Genomic DNA, 22,240 nt, shown 5'->3' on the forward strand with positions numbered 1-22,240 from the left:
TATTTAGAATAACATACATGTACTTTTGTTTTCAGTCAATGTTTTAAGATCTTAAGTTTTGAAACAGTAGGGCTCCATATATCAGTAACTGTACCCCCTTGGATTTCATTTAGGCCCATATGATTTGCACACATTAATTGCATGTTTTTATTATATCCAACTGAAATGTGTTGTAAAATAAATAGCCTACGTAAAAAAAAAAAAAAGAGTTCCAGAGACAGTAGACATTACTATTATGTACAATGAGAAGTAAAGAAAAATATCAATTATTACATTTGGAGATAACAAACTCAGAATATCAATGAAAGTGTTTTTTTTCTACCTCTACTCACTGAAATAAAGATTTATGAAAAACAAATTGTTACATGTATTCAGCCTAATGTCATTAATCGGAACGGAAATCGACAAGCTTTTTGTAGAGAAAAAAAACCAAGCCCGGCCCTATAGGTCAGATCCCTATTTATATAGAAGTGATCCTTTATTCGTTCATTGGGGTTTCGGAAAGGAACAAAAATATTCAAGTCAAATTAAATTAAGAGAGCGCAACTTATCCTATTCTGTCTAATTTAAGCATTGTGCATATTAATCGTTTATAAAGAAGTTTCAAATCTCATCCATTTTAGATTAGATGTATTTCGAATTTCAACGTAATGATGATTTTTAAAAAAAGTGCTTGAAGTCACATCACCTCCATCTACGTAATTATGGAATGTATCGATTGATTTTGCAAACGGCTCATAGTTCGTTTATAGTTCATTCAGCAAATTATGTTCAAGGTCGTTTAATTAGTTTCTTATCCCTAACTTTGCAGGTATATTCGTGAACATAATTACTAATCCCATTGATGAGAAAAAAATCGTTTAAAAAATTGACTAGGTGGTGAACTGAGCAGAATACATGCATGGGTTGATTACTAATTAAAAGTTTTATTTCCTTGCAACTTTCATTAAGAACTGTAAAAAGTTTGATAGTTAATTTATCTGCAGAGTTATTTTTCTTTACAAATGTTTGCCCATTTTTCATCCCATTTCACAAAAATGTCATTGTTACATTTTTCCAGTTACAAATATTTTGAAAGGCAACATGATGTGATCATAGTTCTCTATATTACAACATATCCCAGTTAAAATTTATTCTTTTATTTCAGAAAAGCATTTTAATAGAGCTATTCTTTATGCTTCGAAAGTTATCTCTATATATAACAAGAAAACATTGATGTAACCATCAATTGTCGCCCGGGAAATAAATAAAGTAAACAATGGAAATGAGTCCTGATCATCAAACCGCTTCGATATGTGTGAAAAAGGCATGCGTCTAAATGATGGAGACGATAGTCGAGAATATTTTGAAAACTTATAGTCGGATGAAAATCGAACAAAAACGACACCCTTTTAAACTTTATCAATTCCTCGAGTAAATGTTGGCTGCATAAAATATAATTTAAAACCAGACACATGCATCACCTATTTTCAAAAATGTCTTTCACTTTAAGAATATAAAACATGAACTGTGTAAAGTACTTTTTACGTTTTTATGCGATAAGTAAAATTCGATGTTCTAAAAAAAAGGGACCTGTCGTTTTTTCGATAGTAAATGATAAGCAACTTTATATATTAAATATGAAAAACATATATATTTTTACAGATTCACTTTATGGAAGTAAATATATTGTGTATCTCGTAATTTATAAAGGGAAAGAACATTCTGCATAACAATCTTTTTAATGTTTAGAAAACCTTTAATTCTGAATAACTTCTCCCACCTCAATCCCCATATACCAACACTCAGACTTATATGTATAGAGCAGCCCGGTCCTCCGGGCTGCAATCAGAGGATCGTTAGACTTCAATCGTTTTTCTTCGTTTTTAGTGGACATTCAAGGACTCCTTTCCTAAAATACCAGCTCCTAGTGCTTATATAATTTTTTTAACATCTTCCAACCTTATATTTCTTTAATCTATACTATTTATCCACCCATAGCAAAACCTTTTCAAGAAATTACAGAAATCATTATTTATAGATTCTTGGGTTATGATTATTTACTTGAAATTATAGTAGAAAAAGAAATCTTACTGTAAAAGCAATAAAACACTGGTGACGTCCTCGGATGATTAAATTTGATGAATTCACTATATTACAAATCACCAAGTTGCAAAATAATGTTTATCTGTGGTAAATAACGAAGCACATTAATAACTGAACGAAGTTAAAAATCAACCGATTAATTGTCACCACATGCAAACAGTGCCGGCATACTTTGAAACATGGTTTGACCTGGCCTCGTCCTGGTCTCAAATTGGCAGATAATTTTTCCCAAACCCAAATTTTGGTCTCAAAAAGTGGATTTACCTCAAAATCTGGCCTTTATAAAAATGATCAAAATTGTGTTAAATTTCAATTTTTTTTAAATTGGTTTTAAGTCTATAAAGTAACATGATATTTTTTTAATAATAACATGAATAAGCACATGGAAATATGATTACATGAAAGCTCATATCTTACTGCTTTTGTTGATTAATCTTCAAATAACATTCTAATTTCAAAATTACCAGTACGAAATTGTGAGTAGTAATAGGCACGGAACGGCTAAGGCACGGAACCCGTGCCGGTTTTTTAAAAGCCGCACAGGTTCTGTATGACCAAGACACTGACATGGAATCTGACTGAATCTGAAAGTGAGAAATCCACACACACAGAAACCCGTGTGGAGGCTCGGAATCCATGTCCCAGGGAGACGGTTTTTAACTCATAAAAGCTCAATGATTCTGAGGAGGGTTTTGCTTCAAACTATTCATTTATATCTCATGGCTTTTTACTGAGCATGCTCAATCATTACTTTCTTTGTTTAATTATCAAGTTGGAGGTATTCATAATCATGAACTAGGAATGTGTCTTTTTTACTAGTACTCTAGTTAAAGGATATTAAACTAATCGATTTCAGTTGGAATTGTATTTATGTCAGTCTAGTATGATTTTGTCACTTTTGAACCAAATGCAGTAAGTCAAATATAGAATTAATGAGCCATTTTCAATATATGTGTGAGTGGATTTCTGTAATGACAATGAAATACTAGTAGCCTTTGTTTATTTAAATGGTTTAAGTTGGACATTGGTTAATGGCAGTGCTTAATATTTAGAAATTTTACTTCATTAACGTAGTATCAAACGTAATATAACTGCTTTTCTCAATGAGGATGAAGGCAGTTTATCAATAACAATTAAGAAATAAACAACGTTATTCAGTTAATATGGTTTTATGAATAGCAATTGCTCTGTTGGCATATTCCATGATGCGCGCTAGCTAGGAAAATATGCCCGCAGAGCAATGCTATTCATATCGCAATGTTCACTGAATAGTCGTTGTTTATTACTTATATTTGCATTATATGATGTCAAGAATATCAGAGGAATTCCTGGCCTGCATAAGGGCACGGGTGCTTGTCTCCAGTGAAAAAAAAAAACATGACAATAAAGTTAGTTAACCTGATTAACAATAGTTTATCCACTTTATCTCCAATAAATCACACACAATATATATGGTATTTGCTTATTGACCACAGTTATCTGAATACAAACCGCGCCGTCTTCTTCTTCTTCTTTTTTTTTTTTTTTTTTTTTTTTTTTTTTTTTTTTTTTTTGTGACGCGCCTTGACGTCAACGTCATCGAAACTCTCTGAGAAAAATTAAAGTACAAATCTTTTTTCTGCTTAAACTTTCACTAAGACGTGACATTCTTGGCGATACATGATTAGCGTCTCTCAAATGGGGACCTAGATTCTCATTGGTTAAGAAATTAATAACATTAGCAACTTAAGATTGTTGTTAACAAACGATGAGATTACATAAGCCGCACCTCTTTACTGTAAGAAACGATGTAATTGGTTCCATGCGTCACTCTTTGACTCTGACTCATTTTTATCCTATGTGTGTTTCACCCGTGAATGAAAAGCTGTGTAAATTTCAGTATTGATGAGCTAATAAGGCAACCAATGTGTATCTAGGTCACTATTTGAGAGACGCTAATTATGTATTGCCGAGAATGTCACGCCTTACTGAAAGTTTAAGCAGAAAAGAAATTTGTACTAAATAACAATATTATGAAAACAGAGAATATTTTTACATTGATTTTAACTAAAGAATGTTTTTCTTATGTTTCTTGAGTTCTTAAAATTCACTTTAAAAGTTAAAATCGTTCTTGAAACAGAATACACTATTACAGAAATTTCGCTTTATCTGAACGTAAAAAAAACCCCTAGCCTGAAGAGTTATCGTTCTTTGCAACAATATGCGTGAAAAAGGAACAAATAAATTAAAGATATAGAGCTCTGTATAATTTGTAGAAAGTTTTATTTTACAATTAAACACGTTGACTAAAATTATTATTTTTTAATATAAGCATTCTGAGAGTATTGCATTAGCAAGTGTAATCTGGTTCCCATTAAGAATTGAAAATGCCATAATTCCGTCAAAAATCAATGAAGTGGGACGAAATGCAAACTTGATCTATAACTAATCAAGGTAAAGTCACATATCAAAAATCAGCTCAATATCTGAAAGCGTTTAGAAGAAAATTGTGGAAAACCCCTAAAAAATGAAAAGGCCGTAATTCCGTCAAAAATCAATGAAGCGGAACGAAATGCAAACTTATCTGTAACTCCTCAAGATACACACACATACCAAAAATCAGCGTAATATCTGCAAGCGTTTAAGAAAAAAGTGCGGAAAAACAAGTGGGACAGACTGACAGACAGACAGAGGGACAGACAGACGGACAGCTAGACAGACGGACGGACAGACTCAGAGGAAACCTATAGTCCCCTCCGGTTTCACCGGTAGGCGACTAAAAACACCACAATCAATATTCTTAATAATGTTAAATTTCTTTTTCCCCGGAGGATTCCATTAAAAACTAAATTTGATTCCTTTTGTACAACATTCCATATATATACTTCTGAATGTGTCGTCCAAGTGGAGTAGCTTGTACTGCGCTAGTGTAAGAAACGAAATGCACTTGTAGCAGTAGAAGTTGCATTCATGGTGCTATGACCGCAACTGGTTAGTGTAGGTTCATAGAGGGAGAAAACAGAGAGTATGCAAATATAACACTTTATGGTACAATATATATAGCTATAGGGTATTGATTTATTACTAGTTAGCCTTGTTTTACCAATTTGTGAAATTTAATATCAATTAAACCAAGTAGATCATTTTTAACTATTGTGCACATTTTGACAAAGAATTCAAAAATAGTCTTTGAGTCTTGTTTTGGTAAAATATCAAATCCAGTAAATCATCAGATCTCAAAATCAAAAGAAAGTGTGTGAAAATTAATCAACAGATTTCAGTAATATCAGTAAAAATTTGTCCTAGAACAGGATGATTGTTACACAGTGACTGTATATTGCGAATTTGAAACAAACAGAAACACACATGTATCATTTAACTCCTTTATGTATTTGATAAAACTTTGAAAAAATAAACACCAATAAAAAATAAAATCAATCAGAGTTCTGAGAATTTTTTAATTACATACCAATTTCGAAGCGAGGTCAAAATATGTTTTGGAGCCAAATTGCTGATAAAAATAACCATTGGTATTAAGTCAGGCTAATAGGTCCTTTCAATGTTTACCAATATGCCAACAAAAACCTAAGTTAAGGTTTTGATCCTCTAAGTGACTTAATTTTCCTCTATATTAAGAAATCAAAGGACACAGTTGATCTCAGTTTGATATATTTAAACCGCAGATCTTTTCCTTTGATATGGCTTAATCTTCTTGATCTTTGTTAGAAAGAAAATACTTCTCTTGTATATAAAGGAAATGCAATATTTCTTGACAAATTCAAAATTTGTTCATTACATCACAAATTCTTTGCCAAAATTAAAGGTAAGTAGATGAATTACTAAATAAAGTGTAGGTTACAAGAAATATATATCTTTTTTTTAATTTGTGCTTATAAACGCGATATTAATTGCATAAACGAGTCAGCATCTTTAAAGGGGCATAGACACAGATTTGAACTTAATATTTTCTCAAATTTTCTGTATTATATCATGACTTATATGTTGATATAGCAATTCACACGGAAATATAATAAAAACATATTTTATATGAAAATTATTGAAACTACCAATTTCGGGACGCGATTGATTGACACATCCTTGCACTTTCACAAAGTAAACTTTATCCTTGATACAATGTAAATAAGAAAAGTAGAAATGTTGTTTTGTTGTTTTGTATTAATGAAAAAAAAGAAAGATCTAATACAGAAAATTCAGAGTAGAGATGTGAGAAAGCAAAACCAACTCAACAGTATTGTCAGTCCGTGCTCAGTGATGCGTACACAGTTCCAAAAAATTGAACAAACCCTGTGGAACGTAAACTGTTTTGTAAACAGAGCACGAGCTCTGTTATTGTTAATGTTTACGTTTCACCGGGTGTGTTCAAATTGACGACATTATGTGCCTACCCCTCACTGCACATAATGTCGCCCCACAGTTAGCGTAGTTGCTTAAGGTTCTTATTTTTACTTTTATGAATGTAATTGGTGTGTAAATCACACAGAAGTGTCTCTTAGGCTATTTCATGCAGTGCGATTGTGGCTGTACATACTGTCCTCATCTACATATCGTCGTCGGGGACATTGTGTACCACCTATAACTGCACATATTGTCGTCTGTCTGTATATTTTGTCGCCGGACGTACATATTGTCGCTGGCGACAAGATATGAGTACCCTTACTGCACGTAAAAAGATAATGATGATGATAATTATGATGAAGATGATGATGATTATGATGACAAAAGTTAAGGATACTAAGTTTCACAAATTGTACATACATGTACAGATATCTTTAATTTGAAATATTTATCTAAATTGCTTCCTTTTATTACTTTAACTCGTAAATAAGATACAATGATGTCCAGTACACTAGAGGTTTAAACCAATTTCATGTAACTTCTACAGAAGCAGTTTTAATGAGAAAAAATTTAGACAAGAGGCTCAAGGGCGACGACGCTCACCTGATGCACTTTGGTCCTGATGTTTTGCATAAGATTTGTTCCCCAATAAACATGTATTCATATGTTTTTTTATGCTTTTAGTGACCCCACCCTAAACACAGGGGCCGTGATTTGAACAAAAATGAATCTACTCTACCAGAGGATGCCTCAACTTTCATATGATTCATCCGCTTTGTTGTTCTTAAGAAGAGAAATTTTAAAGATATTTCCCTCTGTAGTCCCTATTGTTGCCTAGATTATCTCCCTATGATTCCGAAGTTTCAACTGTTCTGTTCCAGTTGTTCTTAAAGAAGATTTTGAAAGATTTGAATATCCTTATATATTGAAATGTAAATCTTTGATTCCCTATTAAGACTCTTCCTACCAACGGGAACCATGATCTGAACAATTAAAATCTACACTTTCGAAGGAAGCTTCCACATAAGTTTCAGCTTTTCTGGCCCAGTTGTTCTTGAGAAAAAGACTTCTTTTAATGACTCTACCCTATTTTTGCGTTTTATTGAATATCTTTCCTTGTGGGAGGTGGAGGGGGGGGGGGGGGGCTTGGCCCTTAATTTCTTCAATTAAGGATCCCCTGTACACAGAGATGCTTTGCACCAACTTTGTTTAAGATTTGCCCAGTGGTTATTGAGAAAAGGCTGAAACAGACGGATGGACAGACGGACGGACGCCGGACAACGGGTGATCAGAAAAGCTCACTCAGCTTAGGTGAACTAATAATAACAATTACATATATAAGAAAAACACAAAAAAATATCTAAATAATTACATGTATTACTTCTTAAGACAAAAAGTAACATTAATATATATATATATATATATATATATATATATATATATATATATATATATATATATATATATATATATATATATATATATATATATATATATATATATATATATATATATATATATATATATATATATATATTACCTGTCCCTTCCTCAGGACAAAGAAAAAAAGTTAAGAAGTCATAAGAACAAAGGAAACAGAAAAACAGACCCCCCCCCCCCCCCAAAAAAAAAAAAAAAAAAAAAATAGCACTACTACTTAACTACCAAACACAATATATTTACAATGTTACATGTTTAATTAAGAGTTTATAACCAATTGTAAAAAAAGAAATCCGGACCGCTATGAAATACGTCCGGTCTCTCGGGTATAATCTGGTGAAGTGCGATTTACATAATTGAAAGAATTAATTATCGCTAATTAATTACGACCAAGTAGTAAATCGTACACTGTCTTATTCTCTCAAAACAGCGTAACTATACATGATAAAAAGAAACCAAAGAAAGCTAATATGGAAGGCAAATTTTACAATTTGAATTTGGATGTATTATACATTTGGAAATGTTTTAGGACTGTTTAACGGATAAAAGAAATAATAAACAAAAATGTAAGCAATAAATCTGTGTGTGGGTTGTTCCAGAATTGATAATGTGAATTAACGGTAAAGTTAACACTATATAGAGAGAATAAACTAGTTTGTTAAATCAGGAATTTGGTCTTGTTCACATTCATCCTGGTGAAGTCATTTAGTTTGTTGATACCATAAGGGCGAAATGACTTCAGTCAGTGCATCCAAAACTTTTCCTTGCTTTTTCTCTGAGCATCGATTCAATTCGGATTATTGTCAACGACCACTTCTGCCATGTCCTCCCATTTGTGACCTTCAAGGTTAAAATGTTCCCCAACGGGTTCATCGAGTTTCTTGGTATTAATGGTCGAACGGTGATTATTGATTCTCCTGCGGAGATCTCCCGTTTCCCCAACATACTGTTTGGAACAAACTTTACAACTGATGAGATATATGCAGTTTTCTGTTTGACAGGACAAATTCCCTAGAATTCTGTAGCTGCGACCTGTAACGGGGCTGTTAAAGCTGTCTGTATCAGAGCTGTACTTAAGGAGAAGACATCTTCTGTCAGAGCAAGCTCTAAAGCCTCCGTTAGGTAATGGATTGTCCAATCTGGTTCTTACTACCATGTCCTTTAAGTTCCTCGGGCGCCTGTATGCAGCCAATGGAGGTTCCTTAAAGACCTCCGCCATTCTTTTGTCAGAGTGGAGAATTGGCAGGTTCTTTTTAAGAATACCCCTGAGGTTCTTAAGGACGGGATGGTATGTGGTTACCAGAGGGACCCTGCTGCTATTTCCTTTCTCCTTGTAGAGTAAGAGGTCTTGTCTGTCGTGTCTTGCCATCTCATCAATAGCAGTTTGTATGTTGTGGGTTTTGTAGCCGCTATTGCATAAATGGGACTTTAGGAGACTGCTCTGTTCCTGATATGAGGCAGGGGATGAACAGATGCGACGAATTCTGCTAGCCAAACCCTTAGGCACACCCTTGAATGTGTGTGGGGGGGATGACAGCTAGTCGGCATGAGGTATAGGTGGGAATCGGTGGGTTTTGTGTGGAGACTGAATTCGATTTCGCCATCAATCAGGGTAGATGTAGTATCTAAGAATATGTTCTTTGGAATTAGATATGTCTACAGTAAATTTGATAGACTGATGAAAGGTGTTGGCAAACAAAATGAATGCTTCGAGGCTCTCTCTCTATATATATATGATTTCTAAGTTAAATTAGGAATTCCGGTATCTTTGTATATCAAAGTCGTGCACACCAATCCTTCACACAATTTTCTGACCAAAAATTGTTCTCCCTGCAGTATTGCGAGAAACGCTGTCTGACTCCCTCCGTGCATGTGTGCATGTCTGTCAATCTCTCTCTTTCTTCATGACCATTGGAAATATTCATCAAAACAACATATCGACGACAATATGTGCTGATGCTGATGCTTGAATGTACATATTGTCGCCGACGACAATGACTACATTTTGTTGTCCATTACGCAGGAGAAAAATAAGGCTCGTCTCGGTGGTAATATGTACAATGAACCATGTGAATGTGTATAAGTAAATATTATCGCCGACGACAACGTACAGAACGACAATATGTACCGTCACAAACGGGGTTAAATTGGTGGATTTCCTGAAATTGTACATATAGGATTACCACATTTCTTTGTAGGATTAACAAGAATTCTTTGTGTCATTTTTCGCCAATTAGGGAAGTGTAAAACTTCTGAACTACGCACATCACTGTTTGTCCTAGATAAGGCGTTAAAACAGACTGTGCTTTTAGAGTTTGATCATCTTTAACTGGACAGGTTTACCTCTATGATATACATAGACATAGTGCATTACCATTGATCATGGATAAGGCTTAAGTTGACTTCTATGTAGCGTTAAATTAATAACGCCGTTCATGTGTGATTATCCCCTACGCATTTGGATATATTTGCATTCTTTTATTTATATTAATCAAACCGAACTGGTATTGGATTAAATAATTAATTTGAGGAAAACTGTACAGTGGTTGCAACGTTATTGTTAAAGTTTCAGAGATAAACACTGATAAAAGTAACTCCGACAATCATGTCGTATACATTCGCCTACTAAATATTTATGTAAGCATTGAGAATTATTCATTTATTTATTTATTTATTTGTAAAAAGTAAAAATATACATTTTTGATGTATTGATATAAAAAAAATATCTTGACCACAATTAGCAGTTTACTTAACATAATTATCATAAGAAAACAAAAGTCACGCTATTAGAAAAGAATACAATATTATACGACTTACTATATTGCTTATTTACTAGCGATAATTAGTTCGTTCAATTAGTAAATAGCGCTTAATGTATTTTATTTGGATTAAAAAAAAAACAGACAAGCGAAATGCTTGTTTAAGAAATAACATTCCGATAAAAACTTACAAAACGAAATTTGCACGTTTCTTACCGCAAGATCACGCACGATTGAAACGATTGAGCCTGATACACGCACGATCTCTCACGTTACATGAACGATCACGCACGTTTCACGAACGATCCTACACAATTGGTTTGACAATAATAACGTTGCCACTGTAATACATAAAGTCAAATCCCCAACCCCATAGTTTTTGGGTAGGGAGCCCCCAAAACGTTAAAATATCTTCTACTCCAAATATATAGGTATGTTTTAAATGGACTATTCTGTCATCACTATGGAATTTGCTTATATTACTAAAATATGAAAAAAGATATTTGAAGGCAATTAAAAATATACCATTGGGTATCTAGCAAAGCACTGTTCCTAAAGAGTTATATAAAAATAGCAGCTAAATGACCTAAAAAAAGCAGCATAAAAAACATCTTAAAACTAGATATATCATCGAAGTGTACGTGTTTTACAATTAGCTGCCTATGCACTTCCTCTAGATCTCTTTTGTACTCGGTGGAAAATGCGTGATGTAAAATTTCTGTCTTTCACATTGAATGAGATGAGTTCAACACCATATATTTTTTTTAATTACATTAACATTCTGAGTCAGACACAACAATCGGCTTGTTTACATCGCATGTTTATGTAAAACATTTGAAAATCCAAACGCATTGAGAAAAAAATGTCAACATGTCAGATGAGTCAGACACAATTCAGCGACGAATAGCAACGTGTTAATCGTTCAATTATGCAGGTGTCTGATTGTTAAACAGATTTATATTTTAATTACACAAAATTTACAGATACTGCTGCGTCTAACAATTTCTTTGTAGAAAAGTATCGTTCTACTTATCACAGACATCTTATTTGGGCTTTTGTGTGGAATGTAATTATAATCATTATATATATATATATATATATATATATATATATATATATATATATATATATATATATATATATATATATATATATATATATATATATATATCAAAACAAGAGGCCTGTTCTCTTGAAATCCAGTTTAAAAATGTTTTCATTCTCACATCGCTAAGGTTCTGACTTCTCAATCGCTCAACTATGACAATGTGCTACAGAAAGACGGATAAAAACAATTATGGATATGAATATGGTTTGTTATTCGCCAGAAAAATGTCAACCAATATTCATCACCGAAAGAGTCCATCATTGTATAAATATATTCAAGACATGCATTTCTAAAAGTCTTTATTATCGATGTGTTAAAGCAGGTAAATTAACCCTGAGACAAATGATATAATGCATTTTTAATTTAGCTTTATCCTTGCGTACAATGTATATTCAGGGGTCATGAATTTCATATGTGTGTTAAAGGGTTCTCTGCTTATGATAACCACCAACATCTTTAGTGCATGCATGAAGTCCAGAAGAAAAAAAAGATTTTCATGGTTTTGTCCGCACCCTCAGTTGCATATTGACTTTGTACTTTAGTAAAAACCTTGGTTTCCCTTTTTTGTGGTGAAATTTTATCAGTAAAGCCGAAATCTGACTCATGCTGAATTGTATCAGATGTCAATTGAAATCATACTTGTATTCGTCGTGTGCACCAGACCAAGTTGTCATATTTAAAGTGCATATAGGATCTCCCTATCTTGTTTGTGGTTGGTTGATAAATGGAGATAACGAACAGTAATCAAGCTTTAAAGTCCATCGAACAACATAAATCGGGTGCAAAGCAAACAATGACCTCTAAAAGCATCAAAGGTGGAATCATGTGCTCTGGAGTAGAAAGCATCCCCTGTTGACCGGTTACACCCATCTTGTGCTCCTTTTATTGATCGGGCAAACAGAAAGAATCCGTAGACAATTCAGTGTGTAATTAAATAATGGCCTAACCATTAGGTTTAAAATGAGTTAACTAGGTGCCTGCTTAGCAAAACTCTTGAAAAAGATCTGTCTTAAAACCGAAAATTATCTTTAGTTAAGATTGCACCAAAGTTGTTTGACAAAACTATCATATATCATGATAATTGCCAGAGATTCACAAAACTATCATAATTATCGTAAGATCTGATTTGCGAAAATCATAAGATATGCCATTTCACACGACTATTTCTAGTATTGAGTCCTAATAATACTTAAATCATACTACATGTATATATACTTTTAATGGGAATTGTAAAGAAAATGAAATGCTTCTCAAATTTTGGTTACTTTTCATATAATTTTCTAAATTTTTCAATAAAAGTGTAACATAAAAATTTATTTAGGATTTTTAAGCTCAAAAATAGAAAGTAAACATTAAATCATGGAAGTGGATGGGAGTTTGGGTCATACATGTAAATGCCATATACCATAAATACCCATATACCAAATACCGTAAAAGTTGTTATTGTATATACATACTGTCATGTGAATATCTTAAGAAATTATATAGCTTTGTAAGAAAATAAGATAAATTCTTAGATTGTTTTGTAAAAAAAGTTCATTTCAATAATACTTTAAAAATGATCCTCAGGAATTGTTGCTGTGAAAAAAAAAATTAAAAGTATTCAAATGAATTCAGTTCTTACCATAAGGCGCAAGTATGAAGTCCATGAGTTCAGAAACATCTATTATGAAGATGTCTCTTAATCAAAAGCTGATGTACTTACAGAAAAAGTAGAAAAGAATAAAATCCAATTAGAATCTTTAAAGATGGAAACATGTAGCAGATAGTATGTGTTTTGAACCAAACATAATATACGGACCTGTTAGCTTTGGACTTGACATGTATATCTGATTGTAATAAGATTGATATAATATTAAGATTATCATAAGATATGATAGCCTTTTAAACGTCTTAGGTGCAATCTTCAGATAATTTTCGATCTCAAGACAATATAATTTTGAGAAAGGGTCCATTAATCTTAAGATCTATCTTTATCTTAAGATGAACAGATACGTACATGTCTTAGGTCCTACTCTGATTTGGCGACAACCTACATTTTGATTCAAAACAGAAGAGAACGAGTATTTAGAGATCGGAAGGAACCCCTTAGATTTTATAAATAAATAATGCGTTCTGTCTTCCACATCGTTTATTTTTGTGTTAATGTGACGGGTTCGATGCTCGTCTGTAACAACTTGTTTCTTTTCTGCATGATCAAGATTCTACATCGTGAACAACATTAACATTTAAAAAAAAATGAATACTGATCCTAAAAACTATTTACAAGTCGTCTGCTTTTAATGATCAAAGAAATGCACATTTGCCATTAACTTGTCTGTGCGGTCAATTGCCACTTAGTTAAAAATTGCATAATACCTTTATTCCTAATTGTGATCCAAACAATGCACAGATCGAACACTTATCTATGACATGATTTAAAAACAGGGAAAGGAATTGTCACTCGCCAATATATTGATCATCGCCTACATTGTGATCATTATTTCCATATTAAAGGCGTTCCTCTAATTACTACCCGAGCTGGTTTAATTAGATCCATGGATCTGTTAATATTCGATGTGGAGCAGAATTGTTCTTAAGGGTAGAGGTTGTTGTTTGTTATCGTCAATCTGGAAAGTTAGCCACTTGTGAAATATGAAAGCCCTATCATCAACCATTCAAAAGTTATGGACAAGGTTAAAGTTTTTAAAAAGTGGATCATAATCAAAGGTCAAGGTCCAATGGAAGGTCTTGTCACGAGGAATACACCAGTGAAGTATGAAAGCCAAATTAAGCTGAATCCCCTTTCAGGTCTCTAAGTGACCTCTAAAGGAAGGCACCAGCCGACTCCTTATCCAAACTATATTAGTCGCCAATGCAAATTTTTAGCCGCCAGGCTAATCCACCAATTCTAAAAGCTAAAATTTGTAAATATTCGGACCCATTGGGACGACATGGGATGGGGGAGGAGGTGTGACGGTACATATTGTCGTCGGCGACAATATGTACCTACCCTCACTACACATATTGTCGTCCATTGGTACATATTGTCGCCTGCTGAAAAGTAAAACATGTACTTATTGTCGCTGGCCACATTATGTGCCTCACCCTCACTGTACATATTGTCGCCCCACAGAAATTGTTGCTTAAAGATTTGTTTTGTTGTTTTTTGGTAGTTTTCTGAATATGATTTTTGTTTTAATCACACTGACGTGTCTCGTACGCTATTTCATGCAGCGTGGGTGTGACGGTACATTTTGTCGTCCTGTTCATATTGTCGCCGACGACAATATGTACCAACCCTCACTGCACATATTGTCGTCCATCAGAACATGTCGCATGGCAATGCACGGCAATGCTCCATATAAATATGGCCAGAGCAACCGAAAACATCAAAAATGGTCATATACACTTAATTTGATCGCCGAAGTATAGCTGAAATATTGCCGACTCGGCGTTAAACAATAATAAAACATCAATCAATCAATCAATCCATATAAATATGACTAATCATTGCTTTGCTTTTATTGATAAGATATTTTTTTAAAGAATTTTCCCATATATTCCTATGAAAAACTTTGATCACCCATTGTGGTCCCAACCTAGGCCCGGGGGTCATGATTTGACTTGAACCTTCGCTACCTGAGAATGCTTCCAAAAATTTCAGAACGGAAAGGGATGGGGGGGGGTGCAGAATTTTTTTGACAAGCAAAATATTTTAAAAGTCATTTGTATGTAAAGCTGTGTTATTGTATACGTTAAGTAAATTATTTAATTATGAAATTTTACCTGTGGACTAAATTGAGAGTATATACAAGTTAAACAAACAGAATTTACCAAAGCAGAAAAAAATCAAACCATCAGGCGGGGGGGGGGGGGGGGGGTGCGCCAGTGCTACATCTGGTTTTTGAGAAGACTTTAAAGATTTTCTGTATACATTCTTATATAAAACTTGATTTTGTTTGTTTGTCTGATGTTATAATGTCCATCTAGAGAATTTTTCATTCATATGTAGACGTCACCACTTGCCAGTGGAGGGCTGCAAATTTAGACCTGTACTTGGCACTCACGGTCATTGAGCAGTGAGGGATCATTTTCGTGCCAGCACCTCAAAATTGAACTTACGCTATGTAACAAAGCTTTCACATATAGTAAGTTTCATCTCTTCTGACCCAGTACATCTTGAAAAAAAATTGACAGATTTTTTTTTCTAAATATTCTATGAAAAACTTTGATCACCTATTGTAACCACACCCTTCCCCCAAGGGAGGTGATCTGCATGAAAAAAAACTTTATCTACACTTCATAATGAAGCTTTCACATAAGTTTCAACTTTTCTGACACAATGGTTCATGAAAAGATTTTCGAAAGATGTCACAAAATTTTCAAAAATTCACAACTACTTTCCTCGAAAGAGGGCATGGCCCTTCATTTGAACAAACTTGAATCCTCTTTATCCATGGATGCTATGTGGCAAGTTTGCTTGAAATTGACCCAGAAGTTCTTGAGAAGAAGCTGAAATTATGAAAAGTTTTCAGACAGAGGGACCGTCAGACAAAATGTAATAAGAAAAGCTCACTTGAACTTCCAGTTCAGCTGATCTAAAAATGTCAACCCCAACACCAATTATATCGGCACATGATTGTATATAAAATAAACGCAAAAAATAATTTTCAAATAATCATTACTACTGAACAAAAAAAAATAGTACATGTATTCAATCTCCAAGTATATATTACAAGAAAAAAGAATAGGCTGATTTTTCAGATATCTCAAGAATTACGGTATCTTGACATATCATAGTGATGTACATCAATCCTGGACACAATTATTTGACCAAAAAGTTTTCTCCCTACAGTGTTACTAGTAATGGTGTCTGTCTCCTCCGTGCGTGTGTGTGTGTATTTGTCAAACTCTCTTTCCTTTCTGAAGTAAATATTCCTCAAAACAACATATCGACGACAATATATGCCGACCTTGACTGTACGAGGGGTTATCAAAAAGTTCGTGGACTAGCGTCATAAAATTAAAACCGCTTTAGGTACATCAATGAATTTTTACACATTTAGTTAGCATCATCTTTTCTATCTACAGAATAAACCATAAATCATAATTTTTATTTTTTAATAAATTGTTGGTGTTTTTGTAAGCAAAGGTATGTCCAGGCGGCGCAACCTCTAATATGACGTTTTTTTCTACCTGAGTGTAACTGAGAAAAACTCTTTAGATATGAGTATTTGTCATCAAAAAATCTCTTTAATTCAGGCATGTGGTACGACACATTTGTTCAGTAAAATTTGCAATTTTTACCCCATTCTGTAATTTCTATGAAATTTTATCGTAAATTTTATATGGAGTGTCCAAACAATTATGGGCTTGAAAATAACGTCAAAAAGGGGGAGGGGTTTCTTTTTCAAACACTCTATAGAGTTTCGCTCATGGAAAAACTGGTATTGACCTAAGGAATGTTTAAACTGGCTACAGAAAAATAAAATGCATCCAGAGTACTTGTTTTTAATGCCCAAAAAGATTCAGAGAGATGAAATATGCACAGTTAGTGTCGATTTGTAGTCAGGGTGTCAAAAGTCAGTCACATCGAAAAGTGACGTTGATCATGTGTGGTAGAAATTGAACTCCAACAAGCTAAGTATTCTGGCATAATCAGGTGAGGATCTTTCCCCATATAAAGATCCATTTACAAAATTATATGCATTGAAAACAGCTGCTCATGTCATTATAAATTCATATAAATAAGACGGGTTTAAGTCCATACTTAACTCCAGGTAATCTCATCAAGATAATTGTATGAGGTAGAGAGAGCGGACATTAAGAAACAATGACGTTAAGCGGACGTCATGACACTAAACGGCGACAGCGCCGGGTGATCACATAAAGTCTTTTTAATTTTAGAATAATTTGGCAAATTATCAACGTATCAAGCTAAAATTTTCAACATTTCTTAAACTTCTGTTGTTTTATGTTCCGCATAAATTTTGTAAGCAAAGACTACATATTATTAATTTTATCGCGTCAGTCCACGAACTTTTTGATAACCCCTCGTACATATCGTCGCCGACGACAATATGTGCTGGTGCTTGACTGTACATTTTGTCGTCCATTATGCAGGAGGAAAAGAAGGCCCATCTCGGTACATATTGTCGCCGGCGACAATATGTACCGATGGACGACAATATGTGCAGTCAGGGTAGGTACATATTGTCGCCGACGACAATATGTACAAAACAACAATATGTACCGTCACAGCGTGCGATAATATTTTTTAATATATAAAAATGTGTCCAATAATCACGCTGTTGTTGCACTATCCAAGAAATTCCATTGAGTCATTTCAATTTTAGTTGTTTCAAGTCAAATCCGAGCCACTAATTAACAGAACAATAATGAAACGAAATGCGTATGAAAAAATTAAATTATTTAAAATGATAGTACTTTATTTTTTAAGACACTAAATAATAACATTATATAAATATGTGTCTTTTTAGTTTTAGATCACAATATCAAGGAAAACAATTTAATTCTGCATGCATCTAAAATATTACCCATTGAAAAACGGAAAACTTGACTTATTTTGCTATGTGACTAATTTACACTTCATTTAATGGCAAATTGTAGGTCGATATGCAGTTTCTAAATATTATTCTTCACTGTGCTGTATATACCGTTTTCTGTTACTTAAAATTTTTCTTTTAAACTGCTACAACTTTAGGGAAAATAACAAAAGAACTGCAACACCCTCTTTTCACTCATACTGTGCTCATGCTAGATACGTAATAGTCTTTTTCAACTATTAGTCGCCTGCATGGCGCAGTGGTTAGAGTGTTTGCCCTAAAGTCGCGAAGTAAGGAGTTGATCCATACGTCTCGGGTTCGAATTCCACTGTGGGACATGGAAACCGGTCCTTCGGATGAGACTGTGTTAATCACTCTCCCTTATCGTAGGAGATGTTGGCAAGAAAGAAATCCCTCACTGCTCTAATTTCGTAGGAATATGACTAAATTTCAAATCCATGCAAGTCCATGATATTCCGTGACTATTCAGATACCTCCCGACTGTCCTTATCAGTGGAAATAGAGGTCAATTGCAAAGGTCAAATAAGTGCGAAAGTTAGTAAATTTCTTGATATTTTTAATCTTCTAGCAAAAAAAAAAAAAAAATACAGTGATATATATGTTGAAGTAGGAAATTTGAAATATACTTAAAAAAAGACAATATACTGAGTTATATTAAGAATATCCGCTTATTATATTTAGCTATGACTCTTAAAATGATGAATTATATTAAAAGTTTCATAACGAAGCTTGAAATTGATTTTTTTGTGCAACAATTTTCATTTTAGGCATCTCAGTATGATTTATTTTTCTTTGAAGTCTTAAAAATATCTTGCAAAACATGACATGTTAGAAAAATACGCCGTGCAGCTGTACTTCCGCTTCCGTTTGTCTGCGCGCATGTATATATTTATGTAGGTTTTTTCCCGATAATTCAATAGTAGGCTGTAAAAACTTATTTGGTGGCTGGCAAAAAATTATTTTGTTATTACCAGAAATATATATTTGGTGATCGCCAAATATTTATGACACGTACCCACCATAAACTTACATGACTATCGCAATATTCCCCTTTAACATGTACACCTACTGACTTCCGTGCATTCTTAGTCCTGGATTTCAATTTCATTTTCAATCTTTACAGATTGCTCCTCTCAGTATATATATATATATATAAACAATAGCAAGAGACATAGTTACAAACAAACAGAAGGAGATATTCAGCTTTAATGCAGCATTAGCATAGGAAATCATGTAGATACAGATCAGAGAGATAATTTTCCACGTCTCATCTATAAATAGTCAAAATCTCTCTCTCTCTCTCTCTCTCTCTCTCTCCGATTGAAATATATATTTGAATACTGAAGCATTTATTCATGTACATCACAGGACATAATTTAAATGTAGCAATTAAGCAATGCATTTACAGTTTTCCCAAAAAAGGATAACATATGAAATTGATTAATTAAAAAAAAAAAGAGTATTGAAGTATCAATAAATCAGCGATCGAAAAAAAATGTCTTCTTTGACTACAAATACTAACACTTACAAAGTTATACATATAATTTTTTAATTGTTACTGCTCTTCTATAAACAATTACATATGATTGGAAATAAATATTGTCTATATTGTCTCTATATCGCACATATGAGTGACAAAACACTATCTCCCTACACACACGAGTTTTACTATTTAAAAGGTAAATAAATTTATATAATTTAACAAATATTTTAAAAGAATTCAACATGATTAAAGAATGTAAGGAGAAGTATAACAAAAATAGCATGAACGTAAACAAAAGGCCTATGGGCCACATCGCTCACTCAGTCTAAAGTTTTAAATATATATATTTCTTTTTAAATGTACATATTAGTGGCAAAACACTATCTCCCTACACAGGAGTTTTTACTATTAAAAAGGTAAATAAATTTATTAATAATCACATATTTTAAAAGTATTCAACACGATAAAATAATGTTAGGAGAAGTATATCAAATATAGCTTGAACGTAAACAAGAGCCGATGGGCCACATCGCTCACTGAATCACTATGGTTCTATAATTGTTCTTTTGCAGAAGCTTTTGTATATATTCCTTAATAAAAATTTGATAACCTATTGAGGCTCCACTCTACCCCAGGGAGACAGTATCTAAAACAGATTATAACTGCATTAAATGTGCTTCTATATTTATATGAATAACCAGATCTTTGCAGTTGTTGATAAGATTTGTTTAAAGATTGTCTTTGTAACCCAGACCTACCCCTGAGGGACACGATTTGAACAAATTTGAATCTACACTACCTGAGAATGCTTTCATATCAATATGACTATTAGCATCTTTTTCTGTTCTTTAGAGGAATGTAAATCATATACGGTACCAATTTTGATGAACCAAATGTGCATTTCGACAAATTATGTCTCTTCAATGATGCTCATGCCGAAACGTTGGAAATCCAAAATATTAAAATAAAAAAGACTTTGAAGAGCTGAAAAAAGTTACCAAAGTTATCAAAATACGCCGGAGGATCAGTGCTATGCGTGAGGGAGAGTTTATTTTTTTCCTTATATATTCCTATGCAAAACTTTGATCGAATATTACGGCCGCACTCTGCCCCATGGGATAATGATTTGAACAAATTTTAATTTCCACTTCCAGTTGATTTTTCCTATATCTTCCGACGTAAAACTTTGATGGCCGATTGTTATCAAACCCCACGAATGAAAGTCATGATTTTAACAAACTTGAATCTAAACTAATTGAAGATGCTTCAATATAAAGATGATTATTCATGCCTTTGCTGTTCTTAAGAAGAATATTTTAAAGCTTCTTTCCAATATATTTTTCTGTGAAGCTCTCATCCTCTTTTTGACCCAATCCTACACCAAAGGATCATGATTTTAACGAACTTAAATCCACAACTAAATATAAATGTAATGAAGCTTTTGCATTTTAAATTGCAATTAAAATTCTTCTTAAATTCTAAAACATTATTCCTATATATCGCACATTATCATTCCACCCTTTCCTGGGGTCAGGATTTTAACAAATCTGAATTCACACTACCTGAGAATGCTTCCACGTAATTTCATATTGCACATTGGTTCTTGAGAAGATGTTAAAAAGATATCATTAAATAAATATTCACTAGTTCTCAATTATCTCCCAAGGTTCGAAAAGGGTCTAGCCCTTTATTTGAACACACTTAAATCTCTTTTACCCAAATATACTCTGTGGCAACTCTGCACAGGCACTTGTTTAGTATACAGACATTCCCTCCTTTCTCTTTCCACAAGGTATCTAACTCAAATTCAAATAAACTCCTCCTCCCATTAAGCTAGCTAGTATTTTATTAATTCATCAATCAGTTACCTACTTTAACATGACATAGTTCTCTTCTAGATTCTTTTTTTTTCTTCAAATAAATCGTTCTAGACATCTTTCGTCGAGCCTCTTTATAGTAAATCACTAAATATATTCCTCAAAAATTACCCAACGATATTTTAAGACTTTACAGATGATATATCGACATCTGGTAAGGGTTTAAGCGTGGGATATAACCAGAAACTTTCAAACGTTCCATTCTGAAGCCTCTGATTTTATCGCACACTTTAACCCTAACCGGAAGTGGGGTGCCTAAAATTGAGTAAGATATCTTGTTGAAAGAAAAAGAAAGGGGAGCCCTCTATACAAAATAAGTACATTTGCAATTGTGATTGAAATTGGTACTTGAAAAGAAGTTAAAAATGTGAAGTTTACAGACGGACAGACGGTTTCCAGATAAAATGTGATCAGAAAAGGTCACCTAGGCCTAAGGCTCAGGTGAGCTAAAAAGGCATATTCATTCAAACATGAAAATATATTTCTAAGTGACGAAACAGCGAGACAACAAATATGTTGTGAATATTAAGGTGATAACAAATATTGTATATCAAAACATGAGAATAACATGCAAGTTTAATAGT

The sequence above is a fragment of the Saccostrea echinata genome, unplaced genomic scaffold (assembly GCF_033153115.1).
Source record: "Saccostrea echinata isolate AGI-Se365-2 ecotype Australia unplaced genomic scaffold, CSIRO_AGI_Sech_v1 ptg000016l, whole genome shotgun sequence".
NCBI lineage: Eukaryota > Metazoa > Mollusca > Bivalvia > Ostreida > Ostreidae > Saccostrea > Saccostrea echinata.